Here is a 14,629-nt window from a genome sequence, read left to right on the forward strand (position 1 = left end):
CGTCAGAACTTCTCTGACACTGTTATACCAGAAATGTCCTTACCTGGTTGGCAAACCCACCAACCTGACACACCTGAAGTCTTTGGCACAAGTCGTGTTGACTATGTTCACTCAGGTGCTTGGTCTTCAGACCATGTTGTGATTGATGAACCTGACTTGACTCCTACCAAGACTGACTCAGATCTCACTGCACCACAGCCAGTAAGGTGGAGGCGCTCTGACAGAGAAAGACATCCACCTGAGAAGTTTCCTTATGAGGAAGTAGGAGAGCCGCTGACCTTGGCTATTAGCTCCTTTTCTCAAACCTCAGCTGTTGCATTCTCCACAACTGTTACTCCACCACGTCCACGTTGGTCAACGATGCATGAAGGGACTCATGCTGTTTAGAGAGGGAGAGTGTAATCTCTGGTTATTTTATTTTAAATGTTACTTTTTGTAGAGCAGTGAGTTTCCCCATGCACCATGAATGCACCGTAGTGCTGCTCATGGTTTCACTGCATCTGTCTGCATGGAGCAGGGTGAGTTTCTCTGTATATAGAGCCTGTGTTTCTTTAGCTCCATGAAACGAGGCACTGATTTTGTTTTGTAGATGCACAAAGCTGTTGTCAAAGTTTCTGTCCAGTAACGTGTTGAACCACAGAGTTTATTCTGTGAAGAAGATCCTGGTGAATCTCGTTTATTTGCAAATTGAATTGTGGTTCACAGTCCGGTGTCTGACTTCTAAAACCAGTCAGGATACGACGTTTTGTTGGAAATGTGATTGTAGAAGCTGCTAATGATTTCTTAGCTGTGTTAGCCTGTGAATGGATGCTAGCGTATCCACATGTGCTCCCTGGGCTAACTTGTGTTGTTAGTTTCAGCTAACACACCATGTGAGACACTTTCCATGGTTCCTTTGCACTCAAATGTATTTTGTTATGGCCAATAAGAACTGCACAGATGTAAGATATGTGGAGACAAAGACCACAGCAAAATTAGACTTTTATTGCATTTTGTACAGATGTGATACAGGAACCATCAGTTGATTGAAATATGTGCTTAATTACAAGTGAAGTCACCGGTTTCCTTGGAGGCTGTAGATGCAACGATTCACCTCTAAAAGGATTCAGTTTTTCTAACACCGAGATCTCAGGATGTTGCTACTTTATTTGATCTATTTATTTATTTATAGCACTTAACAAAACTGATGTACTCAGCTGAGACGGACACAGGGTTCATACGGGTGCTTGAAATCCGTGAAAATCCTTGAATGTTGTCTTTTCAAGGTTTGAAAAGTGCTTGAATTTCAGATGTGGTGCTTAAAAGTGTAACTGTATTTCATTCACCACAAATAACTATCTGGTTGAATACTTTTCTTGTCAGATATAAAAATAAAATGAGTCGCAAAATGTAAAAGCAAAATTTCCCCGCCTGGCTGCCTTGCGTCTGTTTCAACGTGTGACCCCGCCCCTCCGTCGGACAGTCGGGGATGAGTGCGCTAGCATACCTGTAGGTCGCTGTTTTAATGAGTGTTTGATGGAACAAATGGCGGAGTTTGCGCTCTCCAGTCATGATAGGTGAGTGCTAGTAAATAATTTTCCAGTATGTGTATGTTACACACGCTATTTTTAAAAAATTATGATTATTATGTTGCTATCAAACTCGCTGGAGCAATGATCGAAATGCACTGAGTGTGATGCAGTATGGCAGCGCTGTTATGGAATATGCTGTGAACATAGCTAACATCACTTAGCAGTGATATGAGTTAATTTACTCAAGTGAAAGCTTTAAACATTAGCCCGATACATAACTATCAGTGTGTGAATGTGTGTGTGAATAGGTGGATGATTGTGTAGAGTGTAAAGCGCTATACAAATACAGACCATTTACCATAACTAGCTAACTTAGGCTTTCTGATTAACCCTCTGGGGTCGACGGACCCAGAGTCTCCATTTCAACTTGGGTCGAACGTGCGGACTTCAAACTATGTACCAGCTTTTAAATCGTGTTGATAGGCCTCGTAAAACTGATGTTTTTTCTGAATAAAACTGGCGTTTCCTCCGGGAAGAAACGGTAAAAACGGCGTTTTCTAAGGAGAGCGCTAGCAAACACGCTTCGATTGTGAGTGAAAAAAGAAAAAACACTCCTTCCCTATTGGTGGAAAAATGGACCAATCAAAAAATGATATGGCAACATGTGGCATGTGGTTGTTTGGGAAGAGAAGAGAGAGAGAGAGAGAGAGAGTTTTGATAGGTGAGAGGTTTGTGACGTTTACCGTGTTTGGAGTCTCAGGTTAGTGTGTTGTCTTGTGTAGTTAGTGTGTAGTTGTTGTTTTGTGTGTCAGTTCTACTAGTGAACGCCACAGTTGCTGCCTTAAAGCCACCAAAGGCAGGTTGCAGTGTAAGCGCTGACACAGCTGCTGTCAGACCTGCAGGTTTATCCCTGTGCTGTTCTCCTCTGTGTCACAGTGACACAAACTATTTTTTGGAGTTGCATAAATCATTCGTGTGTCTTCTTCTTTGATGCAGAACAGCTGATTGTTCTGTACATAGTTTGAAATGGTTATATGAAAAACGTCTGAGCCTCGGCTGCATTTTTAGCTCAACAGTACCAAATAACTTTGTTGTTTGCAAAACTTGTGCATATTTTTTAAAAATGCACAATTTCTATTTGCATTTCAAGTTACGAAAATGATTTGTTAAACATGCTTCTGGTTTTTACAGTCAAAAATATCACTTTCTACTCATGTTTTAAGCACAATATTTACATATTTACAGTTTGTCAAAATGAGAAAATAACAGTTTTAAAGGTGAAATCTAGAGAACAAATCAAAAGTAGTCAGAAACAGCCAATTACAGCCTGGACCCCAGAGGGCTAGAGGCTAAAAGCAAAGTTGTCACCAAGTACTGTTTATATTCGTGTGTACAGCTGCAGCTTCTTTGAGTATTAACTTGGTGCCTTTGGGTGAAATAACGGTAATGTGACCGATCCATATGGTCACAAAGAATAGCCTCTTGTTTCTGTGCTACCAAAGTTTCATTCAAACTGTTTATCATCAGCACCGACACATCAAACTACTTAAAGATTATAAATGTCTTCAAGCTCACACTGAGGCCTGTGGGGCACAATCAGCCACTGCGACAGTACACACATTTATGTGTGTTTGTATATGAATATTTCATACTTACAGGCTGCCTGTTTATTTAAGGGAGATGAACAAAAAAGCTTGAAAAAGGACCTTGAAAGTGCTTAAAAAGTACTTGAATTTCACCCTGAAAAAGGTGTATGAACCCTGTGGACAGCGTGCCTGACACGTATCACTCACACGTTTTATTTTAGTAGGAAAAGTCAGACTTTGAGCTGTGACATTCAATCGTTGCTTTTTCTCGGTGAGAATAGTATTTTACATGATTATAATAGAAAACTAAAATCTTTGTAGATGTTGACAAACATTAAAAACTGAACAGCTGTAAGCAAACAAACACCAGCTAACACGTAGATACTAAACCTTTTTATCTCACTGCAGTGAAAATGAACTGCAACATTAATTTGATGACATTAAACTCAATTGATTTTTTCATTTTCTATACTTTAGGTGAGCAACACACGAGTTATTGTGACATTAAAATACAAACGAGTCATTTGGGGATTTTGTTTCCACCTCTCATGATCTTATCTTAGGTTTGACTGGTCTTTATAAACAGCTCCACTCTGCCTGATCTGAACTGTAAGAGTTGATAAAATCATTTTGTATGTTCCTATTTAATGTCAGCATGAACACAAGTTTATGTGTCTGCATGTTTATTCCTGGAGGTGAGCCTGTATATGACAGCACTGTTTAATATTATATCTGCTTTAATACAGATGCTTAAAAAGGTTAAAGTCCTGACTTTGAGTCTCCACTGTGAGAAGCTCAGCAGCTCTGAGAACTCTCTAAAGTCTTCTTCATCCTGATCACCATCTTCACTCTGTTGGAGCGTCCATGAGTGTCACTGAGTGTTCTCAGTAAAGTTTGTTTGAAGGAAAAACACCATCAGTCTGTTAAGTCGTGTGGAAATGTGGAGAGTCTGTGAGCTGCATTCACAAACAGGTTGGATCACTCTGAATGACAGCGATTAGAGGAGGGTCTTCCATCAGTACCAAGCTCTGCTGATTTTCATTAATAAAACTTAAACCTGCTCAGTGAAAAACAGAGTGAAATCAGACAAGACTGAGTCCACTTTTAACTTTGTTTCGTCAGATTTAACAGGAACTCATCTGAAGATCAGCCTCCTCCCTGTACGGGGAAAATTCCTATCAAGTCTCCACCTGTCCTGCTTCAGGTGAAGCCCCGCCTCCTTCCAGGAATCACCTGTGTGTCTGTGTTTAGTGTGCAGCTGTGCAGCTTGTTGTTGGTGTGTGAAGAAGCTGTAAGTTTGCTCTGTTTCCTCCTTTAACAGTTTGTCTTTAGGAACTTTATGAGCAGATCAGGAAGTGAGACGTTTGTATTTACATAAAATAAAACCAATGAGATGATTTGATGATTGGCTGAATCCACTCTGGTTATCAGTCAGTAACTCTGCACTCAAACATTTGTCTTTGATAAACAGTTTAAAACGATCTGAATGAAACTTTGGATCCAACATCACTGGTGGAACAATGATCGTCCCTTTAACTGGAAACAGATGAAACCAGTTTGTTCTTCAGAAGCCGACATTCAGGTTTTACTGAGTGACGTCAAAACAACATGAAGCTGCTCCAGCTCAGTTCAGGGTCACTGCAAACAGAGATAATCAGAAGTAAATACAGACTCTCTCACACACCATCAATATTTAAGGATGTTTTCACTGCGGTTTAAATCCTACATATACTTGATGTTGATGCAGGAGTAAAGCCTCTCAGAATCAAACACATTTAAGCCTCTGTGACTCAGGACTGTGTGAAGTGCACAATCGAACACTTTTTAATCTGTTTCAAGTTAAACACAATGAAGTGTTCAAAGGAAAAACATGTTACTATGTGAATCCTGCTTGATGGACCAGAGCAGAGCCTCCCTCTGTGCTCTGTTCATCACTCTGTCAGTCTGAGTTATTCATGAAGCACAAGGAGCTGATGATAAGCTGGTTAATGTTGGCACACACACACACTGTGACACTGTCAGACATGAGGAAGTGTGCAGGTAAACTCTGCTCAGAAATGACAATGAGGAGGTACACAGACTGATGGAGCTCATAGAGTGAGACGTTTATTTTACATGAAGTAAACCTGATGTATGATCTGATCTGTGGATCAAACTGATGTGTTTAATAACCTGTTGTTTAGGGCTGGGCGATATGCTCTAAAATCCATATAATTTGAAGCATGTGCGATAACGATATATATCGCGATATATTCTTTTGTTCTGTATAACGTATTTTCCACACTATAAGGCTTAAAATCCTTTAATATTCTCAAAAATCGAGAGTGTGCCTTATGTATGTATGAATTCTGGTTGTGCTTACTGACCTCGAACTGATTTTGGCTGCAGAAATCTGTTAAAAAACGTTTTAGTACAACTTTGGTACTGATGGATTGTCAGAGCATTAGGGCTGTCGTGAGGAGCTTCACGGAGTAATCTGGGTCCAAAACTCCGACAGCTTCAGGTACCAAAGTCAAACGAACACTAAGAGTTAAAAACGGTCTAAATTATTTCATCTTTAATAAAATCATCAGCGTTGCTGCTTTACTAGGTGTAACAATTAAGTTTAACATCCAGGCATCCATGAAAACAGAATTTATTAAATTTTACGGAGTTAGAAGTTAACAGGAAGTTAGCTTGCTAGCTTCCACCTAAACATTTCATACCATGTTCTGACAGAGATTTTTGAAACAAATTCAAACAGCTCTGCTGTCACTTCCAACATAAATGAAGACAGAAAACTAAACAGCAGTGGCGTTTGCAGGGTTACTGAAGTTGGACTACCTGGTATATAATGTTGTGCTACGTGACCGCTAGCGACACAGCTATGTTAGCATAACATTAGCACAGTGAAGCTGGAGGATGAACGCCAACTTTTTTTCCACTCGATAAAAGTTAACGTGAGTTATTAATATACTGCAACAACATGGGAACAGAGCAGCTGCGAGAGAATTCAACATTAATGAATCAATGTTACAGAAGTGGTGGAAGCGCAGTTTTTGGCTTTTCCCATATTTCAATAGTGCTTCATCTCTTTGCTGTGACTGTCGCCCGCCATAATTTGCAGATGATAATTGTTGTAGCCGCTGCGATGCTTTCGACCAAAACAGGCACAGCTTGATGACATCATCAACATGCGCTTTTGCAGTAGAGCAGTATAGTCAAAATCTCTATAGTTGGCCAAATTTATATCATTTCTATCGTATATCGTTTCTATGGCCCACCCCTACTGTTGTTACTGTTGATCAGCTGAGATCAGCTGTGCTACAAACTGGAACTCTGCTGAACTGGATTTACTCGTTTGGTGAACTTCCAAGAACGAATGCTTCCTTGGCTGAAAGCAGTGAACGTAATTAAAAAACAGCTTTACTTGCACATAAATCTGTCAGTAAAGTCTGGATAATAAATTCTGGTGGTGTTATAGGTTCTCTTGGTCAGCTTGGTGTTGGTTTGGCTCCTGCATAAAACAGTTGGCTCTCATATTTGACACTGACAGGAACAAAGAGTAAAAAACACGACAACCAAACTAAAAAAGAGAGACGAGTTAAAGCAGAAGATATTTTGTGTGTCAGAACATGTGATCCTCACCAAGAGAGAAAAGCTCTGATTATTGTTGCTGAACTGTGATGGTGAACAGTCTCCTCTGTTGATCCCAGTGTGACTGAAGTCCGTGTGATGAGTGAGGACTGAGCCTGTGTTGGTCGATCGTCTCTAAACAGGATGTGAAGCATCAGTTCAGTCGTATTAAAGCCCTGAATAAACAGTCCTTCTGGATCCACTGTCTGTGTTTGGCTCCTCATCTTCAAAGACTCAACACAAGATGTTGGTCACATCAACATAAAACACAGGATTTGCTGCAGATGTTGAAGTGTGTTCTCCATATGAGAGAAGCTGCTGATCGTGTTTGTATGTTAGTACCTGTAGGATCGATGAACAGCTCTGACTCAGTTCACTAACCAGGCTCAGGGGAATAACTGGGATATTTCCCCAACAGAGACGTCCTGCTGGGATCGTTTTCCTGCTCTACACTCTGGTGTTTCTGCTCAAAAAAACAAAATGAATTTCCATGAGCCTACAGATCGTGGACTTCTTTGAGAAACTTAAAGAAGACGCTTTTCTTTCCTTAGATTGAACTTAAACAAAGGATTTGAGGAGCAGAAAAGTTTTTAAAGATCAATTAAACATATTAATAAATATTCTGTTTATTTTACGTTATTTAGCTGTTTAGGTTATTTTTCTGTAACACGTCTGCTCTCGAGTCGTTATCAACAGTGTATCAATGCATTCCTGTGGGTGGAGACAGAAACACACACCCAAAAAGAGCTCAGAGCAAGAATAAAAGAGGAGGAGACAGGATCAGAGTGGGACAGTGGAGCTTGTTGTTGGTGTCTCTGTGTGAAGAAACTGTAAGTTTGCTTTGTTTCCTCCTTTAACAGTTTGTTTGTTTCTGTGATGTTTGGACCTGATGTCCTCCATCACACCGACACTCTCTCTCCCCTCTGTTCCATATGTAACAGAAGGGAGAGAGAGTCTCTCACTCAGAGAACCAAGGTTACAATGTAACCACACGTTCAGCTCTTGTGTTTGAATCCTCATGATTATAGATTATTGATTGGCTGGAATCAAACAGTTTGAAGAACATTTATTCGTGTGGCAGTTTCAGCTGCTGCTCACAAATCTGATAACAGGAACAAGTTAGTTCCACGAGGAAGACGTTCGTCTGGGCGCGTTGGCCTCGTCGGTCATGTGACCGTGTTACTGTTCGGGCTCAAACTGATACGAGTGGTTTAGCAGGTGTGACAGGACGATGCTGCACAGCCTTATTGTTCAGGTGTGAGTCAGACTCTGAGTCTTTATACAGTCCTGTTTAACAACATGTTGTTCCTGTTGATGCGTCACAGAGATCAGCTGTGCTAAACTCTGCTGCGTGCAGCTACTAGATTCTCTAGTTTGGTGATGGAAACGTCGATGAGACTGTTTCCATCACCAACATCATGAGGAACACCTCTGACTCTGACTCTGACTCTGTGCATAAAACCACAAATATCCCTTCATGTCTGTTCATCTGATTCTGTAATGTGAGAAACTTTGATGTCTGAGTTTTGTTCTATCATTAAAGTCCAGACTCGTAATTCTTAGAGGTTGGACTCAGCAGACACTCCATAACACAACATCATCACAGTCCTTCACTTATGATTTCATATGATTGAGTTTTGAGTGTTACAGTGATGTGTTTTCATGTTGTTGCAGGTCCTCTGAGTGTCTTTGAAACCTGTCAGTTAAAACGAAGATCTTTCACTTCATTTCCCTCAGTACGTTTCAAGACGCTAGTGTCATGGTTGCTAGGCAACCTGACACTTTCTGATTTACATGCGCTCACTTCCTGTGTTGTGACATGTTAATTATCCTGAGCGCACACTGGGCAGGGAGACTCCGCCTCCATTAAAACAAACTAGATGTGGAAGTAGTGACGTTTTAGTTTAGTGCAGACGTGAGAGATGAGTGTCGTTACATTACTGTTCAGTTTGTGTTACAGCGTTTATTGTCCACACGGGTTATCAGACAGGATTATTTCAACGATCTCATGTTTATTTTATCCTCCTGTAACTTTATGAAGAGCTAAACTGTCAGCACTAGTTAGTCCTTATAAGAACTGTTTGTGAGCTAAGAATCAACAATGACAAAGACTGTGAGTGTCATGCAGTGAGTCCTCAGAATTAGGCTGATTTTTAAATTATGCAGGACTCTGTGTCAATCAAAGCTAGAAGCTGGTGTAGCGTTGAGCTTTATTGTTAATTTATTTAAACATATATATATATATATATATATATATATATATATATATATATATATATATATATATATATATATATGATGCCCTACCCATGATCAGCCGAGAGGATGAGACAAGGAACATTCAAGAATACATCACGAAGATGGCCCCAACTGACAGCGTGCTCAGTTACCTCAGGCAGCAGAAACCCAAGAAAGAGGAGGGAGACGAGGAACCATCGTGGAAGGACAGGCCCCTGCACGGTATGTACCACCGGCAGATAGAGGAGGGGGCTGATATCCAGAAATCCTACCAGTGGCTGGACAAAGCTGGACTGAAAGACAGCACAGAGGCACTAATCATGGCAGCACAAGAACAAGCTCTGAGCACAAGATCCATAGAGGCTGGGGTCTATCACACCAGGCAAGACCCCAGGTGCAGGCTGTGTAAAGATGCCCCAGAGACAATCCAGCACATAACAGCAGTGTGCAAGATGCTAGCAGGCAAGGCATACATGGAACGCCATAACCAAGTGGCCGGCATAGTGTACAGGAACATCTGTGCCGAGTATAACCTGGAAGTCCCGAGGTCAAAATGGGAGATGCCCCCAAGGGTGGTGGAGAATGACCGAGCTAAGATCCTGTCGGACTTCCAGATACAGACGGACAAAATGGTGGTGGCTAACCAACCGGACATAGTGGTGGTAGACAAACAGAAGAAGACGGCCGTAGTGATCGATGTAGCGGTTCCGAATGACAGCAATATCAGGAAGAAGGAACACGAGAAGCTGGAGAAATACCAAGGGCTCAGAGAAGAGCTCGAGAGGATGTGGAGGGTGAAGGTAACGGTGGTCCCCGTGGTAATCGGAGCACTAGGTGCGGTGACTCCCAAGCTAGGCGAGTGGCTCCAGCAGATCCCGGGAATAACATCGGAGATCTCTGTCCAGAAGAGCGCAGTCCTGGGAACAGCTAAGATACTGCGCAGGACCCTCAAGCTCCCAGGCCTCTGGTAGAGGACCCGAGCTTGAAGGATAAACCGCCCGCAGGGGCGTGCTGGGTGGTTTTTTTTTTTTTGGTTTTTTTTATGGGACCTGTCCCATCCAACTACCGACCAATAACCTGCCTCAGCACCACATGGAAGCTAAGGCTAAGATGAACAGGCACATGGGTCAATACATGACACAGAAAGGGATTGGCAAGAATACCAGAGGCGCAAAACACCAGCTACTGGTAGACCGAGCAGTCAGCCGAGACTGCAGTACCAGACTGACCAACCTGTGCACTGCCTGGATTGATTACAAGAAGGCCTATGACTCAATGCCCCACACCTGGATCCTGGAATGCCTAGAATTGTACAAGATCAATGGGACCCTAAGAGCCTTCATCAGGAACTCAATGGGGATGTGGCGTACAACACTAGAGGCCAACCTGAAGCCCATAGCACAAGTCACCATCAAGTGCGGGATCTACCAAGGAGATGCTCTGTCCCCACTGCTGTTCTACATAGGCCTGAACCACCTCAGTGAGATCATTAACAAGACTGGCTACGGATACCGACTACGGAACGGAGCAGTTGTCAGCCACCTCCTGTACATGGATGACATCAAGCTGTATGCCAAGAGTGAACGAGACATCGATTCACTGATCCACGCTACCAGGCTATACAGCAATGACATTGGAATGTCGTTCGGACTGGAGAAGTGTAGTCGAATGGTAACAAAGAGAGGGAAGCACCACAGTCCAGGATGAGACAACGAACATCCAAGAATACATCACGAAGATGGCCCCAACTGACAGCGTGCTCAGTGAGTACCTCAGGCAGCAGAAACCCAAGAAAGAGGAGGGAGACGTTCACTTTACTGTCAAATACACTTAATAACTTTAAACAGCTGCAGTTATCAAGTGAAAACAGCAAAGATGTCAGGGCTGGGCTGAGCCCCAGTGTTTCTACATCCTAGTAATACCTCAGACAGTCACAACTCATCAAAGCTTCTCGTTATCATTAGGACACATTTAGTTCAATATCATTTCACATTTCTGTGTCATCATCCATCAAATGTTGACACATAGTGAGTTTGTCATTCTCTCAGCTGACACTGAGATGAAGCAGAAAGAAGCAGCTGATATTTGGACAGCACGCATGATGGAAAGAGAGGGAGAGTGTAACCCGTGCTTATTTTATTGCCACTGATATTTTTATTTTATTATAAATGTTACTTTTTGTAGAGTGTTGAGTTTTCCCATGTTTCTGTCCTTAACTTGTTGAGCCCCAAAGTTCACGTATTCTGTGAAGAATTTCTTATTTAATTTTGTACAAATGGGATACAGAAACAATTTGTTAGTAGAAATATGTGTTTATTTTACAAGTGAAGTGATTGCTCTGTACATTTATTTACAGGCTGAGCTTTATGTGCCACTATGAAATCTTATGTGAAATTTTATGTGAAATGCGCAAGTTATCTGATGCCACTGGAGATGTTTGCAAAGGACGCTCTCAATCTGAAGGCCACCTGTAACAACACAAGGACTGTAGACATGCAGGAGCTGCACAAGCCAATAAGCAGTCAGCAGAACTCCCATCCTGATGCAGTGCACATTATAGCTGGGGACTTCAACCATGCTGACTTAAAGTCAGTATTCTACATATTTGAACAGCATATTAAATGTGCAACAAGGGGGGAAAAACACATTGGATAAAACCTACAGCAGACTAGCTGGCTGAGGTCTTCACTAGGATCTTCTACACTTCACTGTCCAAGTCCTGCATCCCTCCAGTCGGCCATAGTTGTCCCACTGCCAAAGCGCACCAACATTAGCAGCCTCAATGACTACCGATCAGCTGCTCTAACCCCTGTTATAATGAAGTGCTTCATGCGATGTCTCATCATGTCCTGCCTGCCACCCTCACTCGCTCCAGTTTGCATACAGAGCTAACAGATCAACTGAAGATAAGCACCATGGCACACAAAAAGGCACTTCAGGGTTCAGCTGACCTGATAGGCTACCTCCCCTGGACGTTTTGGGGGGTAACAGCAACATCAACAATGTCCACATGCACTCATTCTTTTGCTTATACCTTTCTTGGACTTAAAAAAAAATCCACTTTAAGTTACTGTGTTGTGTTTAGTTGTGCGTAGTGCCGACGTGGGACAGTTTCGCTGTACTATTGAACTAGGTATGACTGTGCAATGAAGAGTTATCGCTTATCTCTAGAGTATAAATTCTTTTTCTTATAGATTTCAGTAACTTTGAAGTTTTCAGTTTCATTTTTGTGTTTTATGTTTGCTTTTTTCAACTCTGGTCATCTGACAAAATAAACACAGTGACACTTATGACACTCATTACTGATTCAGTATCATTTGAGGTGTGATAGTTTTCCCATCACAGTAAAAAATAATTTCTTATAAATAATCGAGATGTAAAGATGTACCGTAATTGTCGGGCTATAAGCCGCTACTTTTTCCACAAGCTTTGAACCCTGCGGCTTTTAGTCAGGTGCGGCTTTTCTGTGGATTGTCCCTGATTTTTGTCATATCATAAGACAAATTGTTTTGTTTGATCCGCTGTTGTACGGCACTACGTTGCCTGGCAGAAGGGCATGTGATCAGACACACAGTATCGGGGTTCAAGAGTGGTATGTTGGTCACGTGTCCATCCGCCAGGCAACATAGTGCCATACAAGTAGCGCGAAAAACAAACTTCAAAGTAGCGCTACACGTTCAGCTGGAGTCGTGGATGACGAGCGGCGATAAACTTGCGAAAAGCAAGTTATGCTCAACTCCACCGGTGGAATCTGACAGCGTGGAAAAGTGTGAAAACATCAATGATCACCAACAGATTTCGAAGGGCTGAATGCTGCATGATGGAGAGGAGGACACCGCCATGGCCCTTCTGAGGGTGTTCGACTCTGACACTGACAACGAGGATTTGTTTGGTTTTGAAAGTGACAACGAAGGAAAGAAGCTGAGAGTGGATGACGAAGCCACCCTGAGCCTGTTCGTATCCGACACTGGAGAAGAGGACTTTGGTGGTTTTAGTGCAGGAAGAAGAGAAAGATGGTGAATGACTGACTTTTCTTCTTGTTAAAGCCGTGTTGCTGCACCTGAGCCTAAAAGGTAGTCTGAATGTATTTTTCTGGTGTGCTGTAGGTTATTGTTATGTACTACATTTGTTACTCGTTTATGAAGCACAGTACATGTTTCCTACTTGTAATTACCGCTACTTGCACATATACCTAAAAAGTTGTGCAAATATGTACCCATAACTTGTTTTTCAAAATATTAATAAAAGGGGTGTGTCTCCAAACAGCCATCTCTTTCCTGACAATTCCCTTTGTGCATATTCTCTTACATATGATAAGTCAACATTGAAACACCTGCGGCTTTTAGTCAGGTGCGGCTAATGTATGTACAAAACAGGATTTTCCCCTGATTTTAGCTTGTGCGGCTAATATTCAGGTGCGCTTTGTAGTCCGGGAAATACGGTACTCTGCTAAAGAAGAAGATAGAACATGTGATGAGACTCACTTTCTGAGTCCCGTTCTCATGGTTTACAGATCAAAGATGGAGAAGCCCTCACCAGTGCAGCTCCTGGAAATGTTGCAAAATTTGGGAGAAGAGGAGCTGAAGGTTTTCCACTTTTACCTGCAGCATGAACCTGGAGGTGACATCACCAAAATCTATAAGTGCCAGCTGGAGAACGCAGACAGACTGAAAACAGTAGATGTGATGGTGCAGGCGTATTCAGACCGTGTGATGGAGGTAGCCCAGTCGATTTTAGGGAGAATGAATAAAGGTCAGTCAGAGGAAAAAGAAACACGAAACACTCCGTGTGATATGCAGACACCACATTGTCACAATTTATTGTATGAAATGTATTAAACTGAGACTTTCTAAATTTTTCTTTTCTTTTCAATGTATGAGTACAAATATTATTATTACATTATTTTGAAACTATAGAGGTTTTCATTATAAAAGAGACCAACTGGTGATTCAAGCTGCACTTTCTTCCAACAGGAAGTCCCTCAGCTCAGGAGGCTTCATCGCGTTTGTTAGAACCTTAACAAATATCTGCTTTTTTAATTCAGATGCTCTTCATGAGTGTCATCGTAAACTTAAGTCTAAGCTGAAGGAGAAGTTCCAGTGTGTGTTTGAGGGCATCGCTAAAGCAGGAAACCCAACCCTTCTTAATCAGATCTACACAGAGCTCTACATCACAGAGGGAGGGACTGCAGAGGTCAATGATGAACATGAGGTCAGACAGATTGAAACAGCATCCAGGAAACCAGACAGACCAGAAACAACCATCAGACAAGAAGACATCTTTAAAGACTCACCTGGAAGAGGTGAACCAATCAGAACAGTGCTGACAAAGGGAGTGGCTGGCATTGGGAAAACAGTCTTAACACAGAAATACAGCCTGGACTGGGCTGAAGACAAAGCCAACCAGGACACCCAGTTCATATTTCCATTCACTTTCAGAGAGCTGAATGTGCTGCAAGAGGAAAAGTTCAGCTTGGTGGGACTTGTTCATCACTTCTTTACTGAAACCAAAGAAGCAGGAATCTGCAGCTTTGAAGACTTCCAGGTTGTGTTCATCTTTGATGGTCTGGATGAGTGTCGACTTCCTCTGGACTTCCACAAAACTACAATCCTAACTGACCCTAGAAAGTCCACCTCAGTGGATGTGCTGCTGATAAACCTCATCAGGGGGAAACTGCTT

The 14,629-nt window shown here is 42.1% G+C and overlaps 1 pseudogene across 1 annotated transcript in view; it reads left to right on the plus strand.

The window, feature by feature from the left end:
• The first annotated feature begins 271 nt into the window (after positions 1-271).
• LOC308399140 (protein NLRC3-like) overlaps positions 272-14,629 on the plus strand; it is a 125,413-nt pseudogene continuing 111,055 nt past the window's right edge. The window contains exon 1 of the transcript XR_013974784.1: positions 272-1,556. The product of XR_013974784.1 is annotated as a protein NLRC3-like (transcript). The remainder of the gene's footprint in view (positions 1,557-14,629) is intronic.

This window comes from Rhamphochromis sp. 'chilingali', assembly GCF_963969265.1.
Source record: "Rhamphochromis sp. 'chilingali' genome assembly, chromosome: 1".
Classification (NCBI taxonomy): domain Eukaryota; kingdom Metazoa; phylum Chordata; class Actinopteri; order Cichliformes; family Cichlidae; genus Rhamphochromis; species Rhamphochromis sp. 'chilingali'.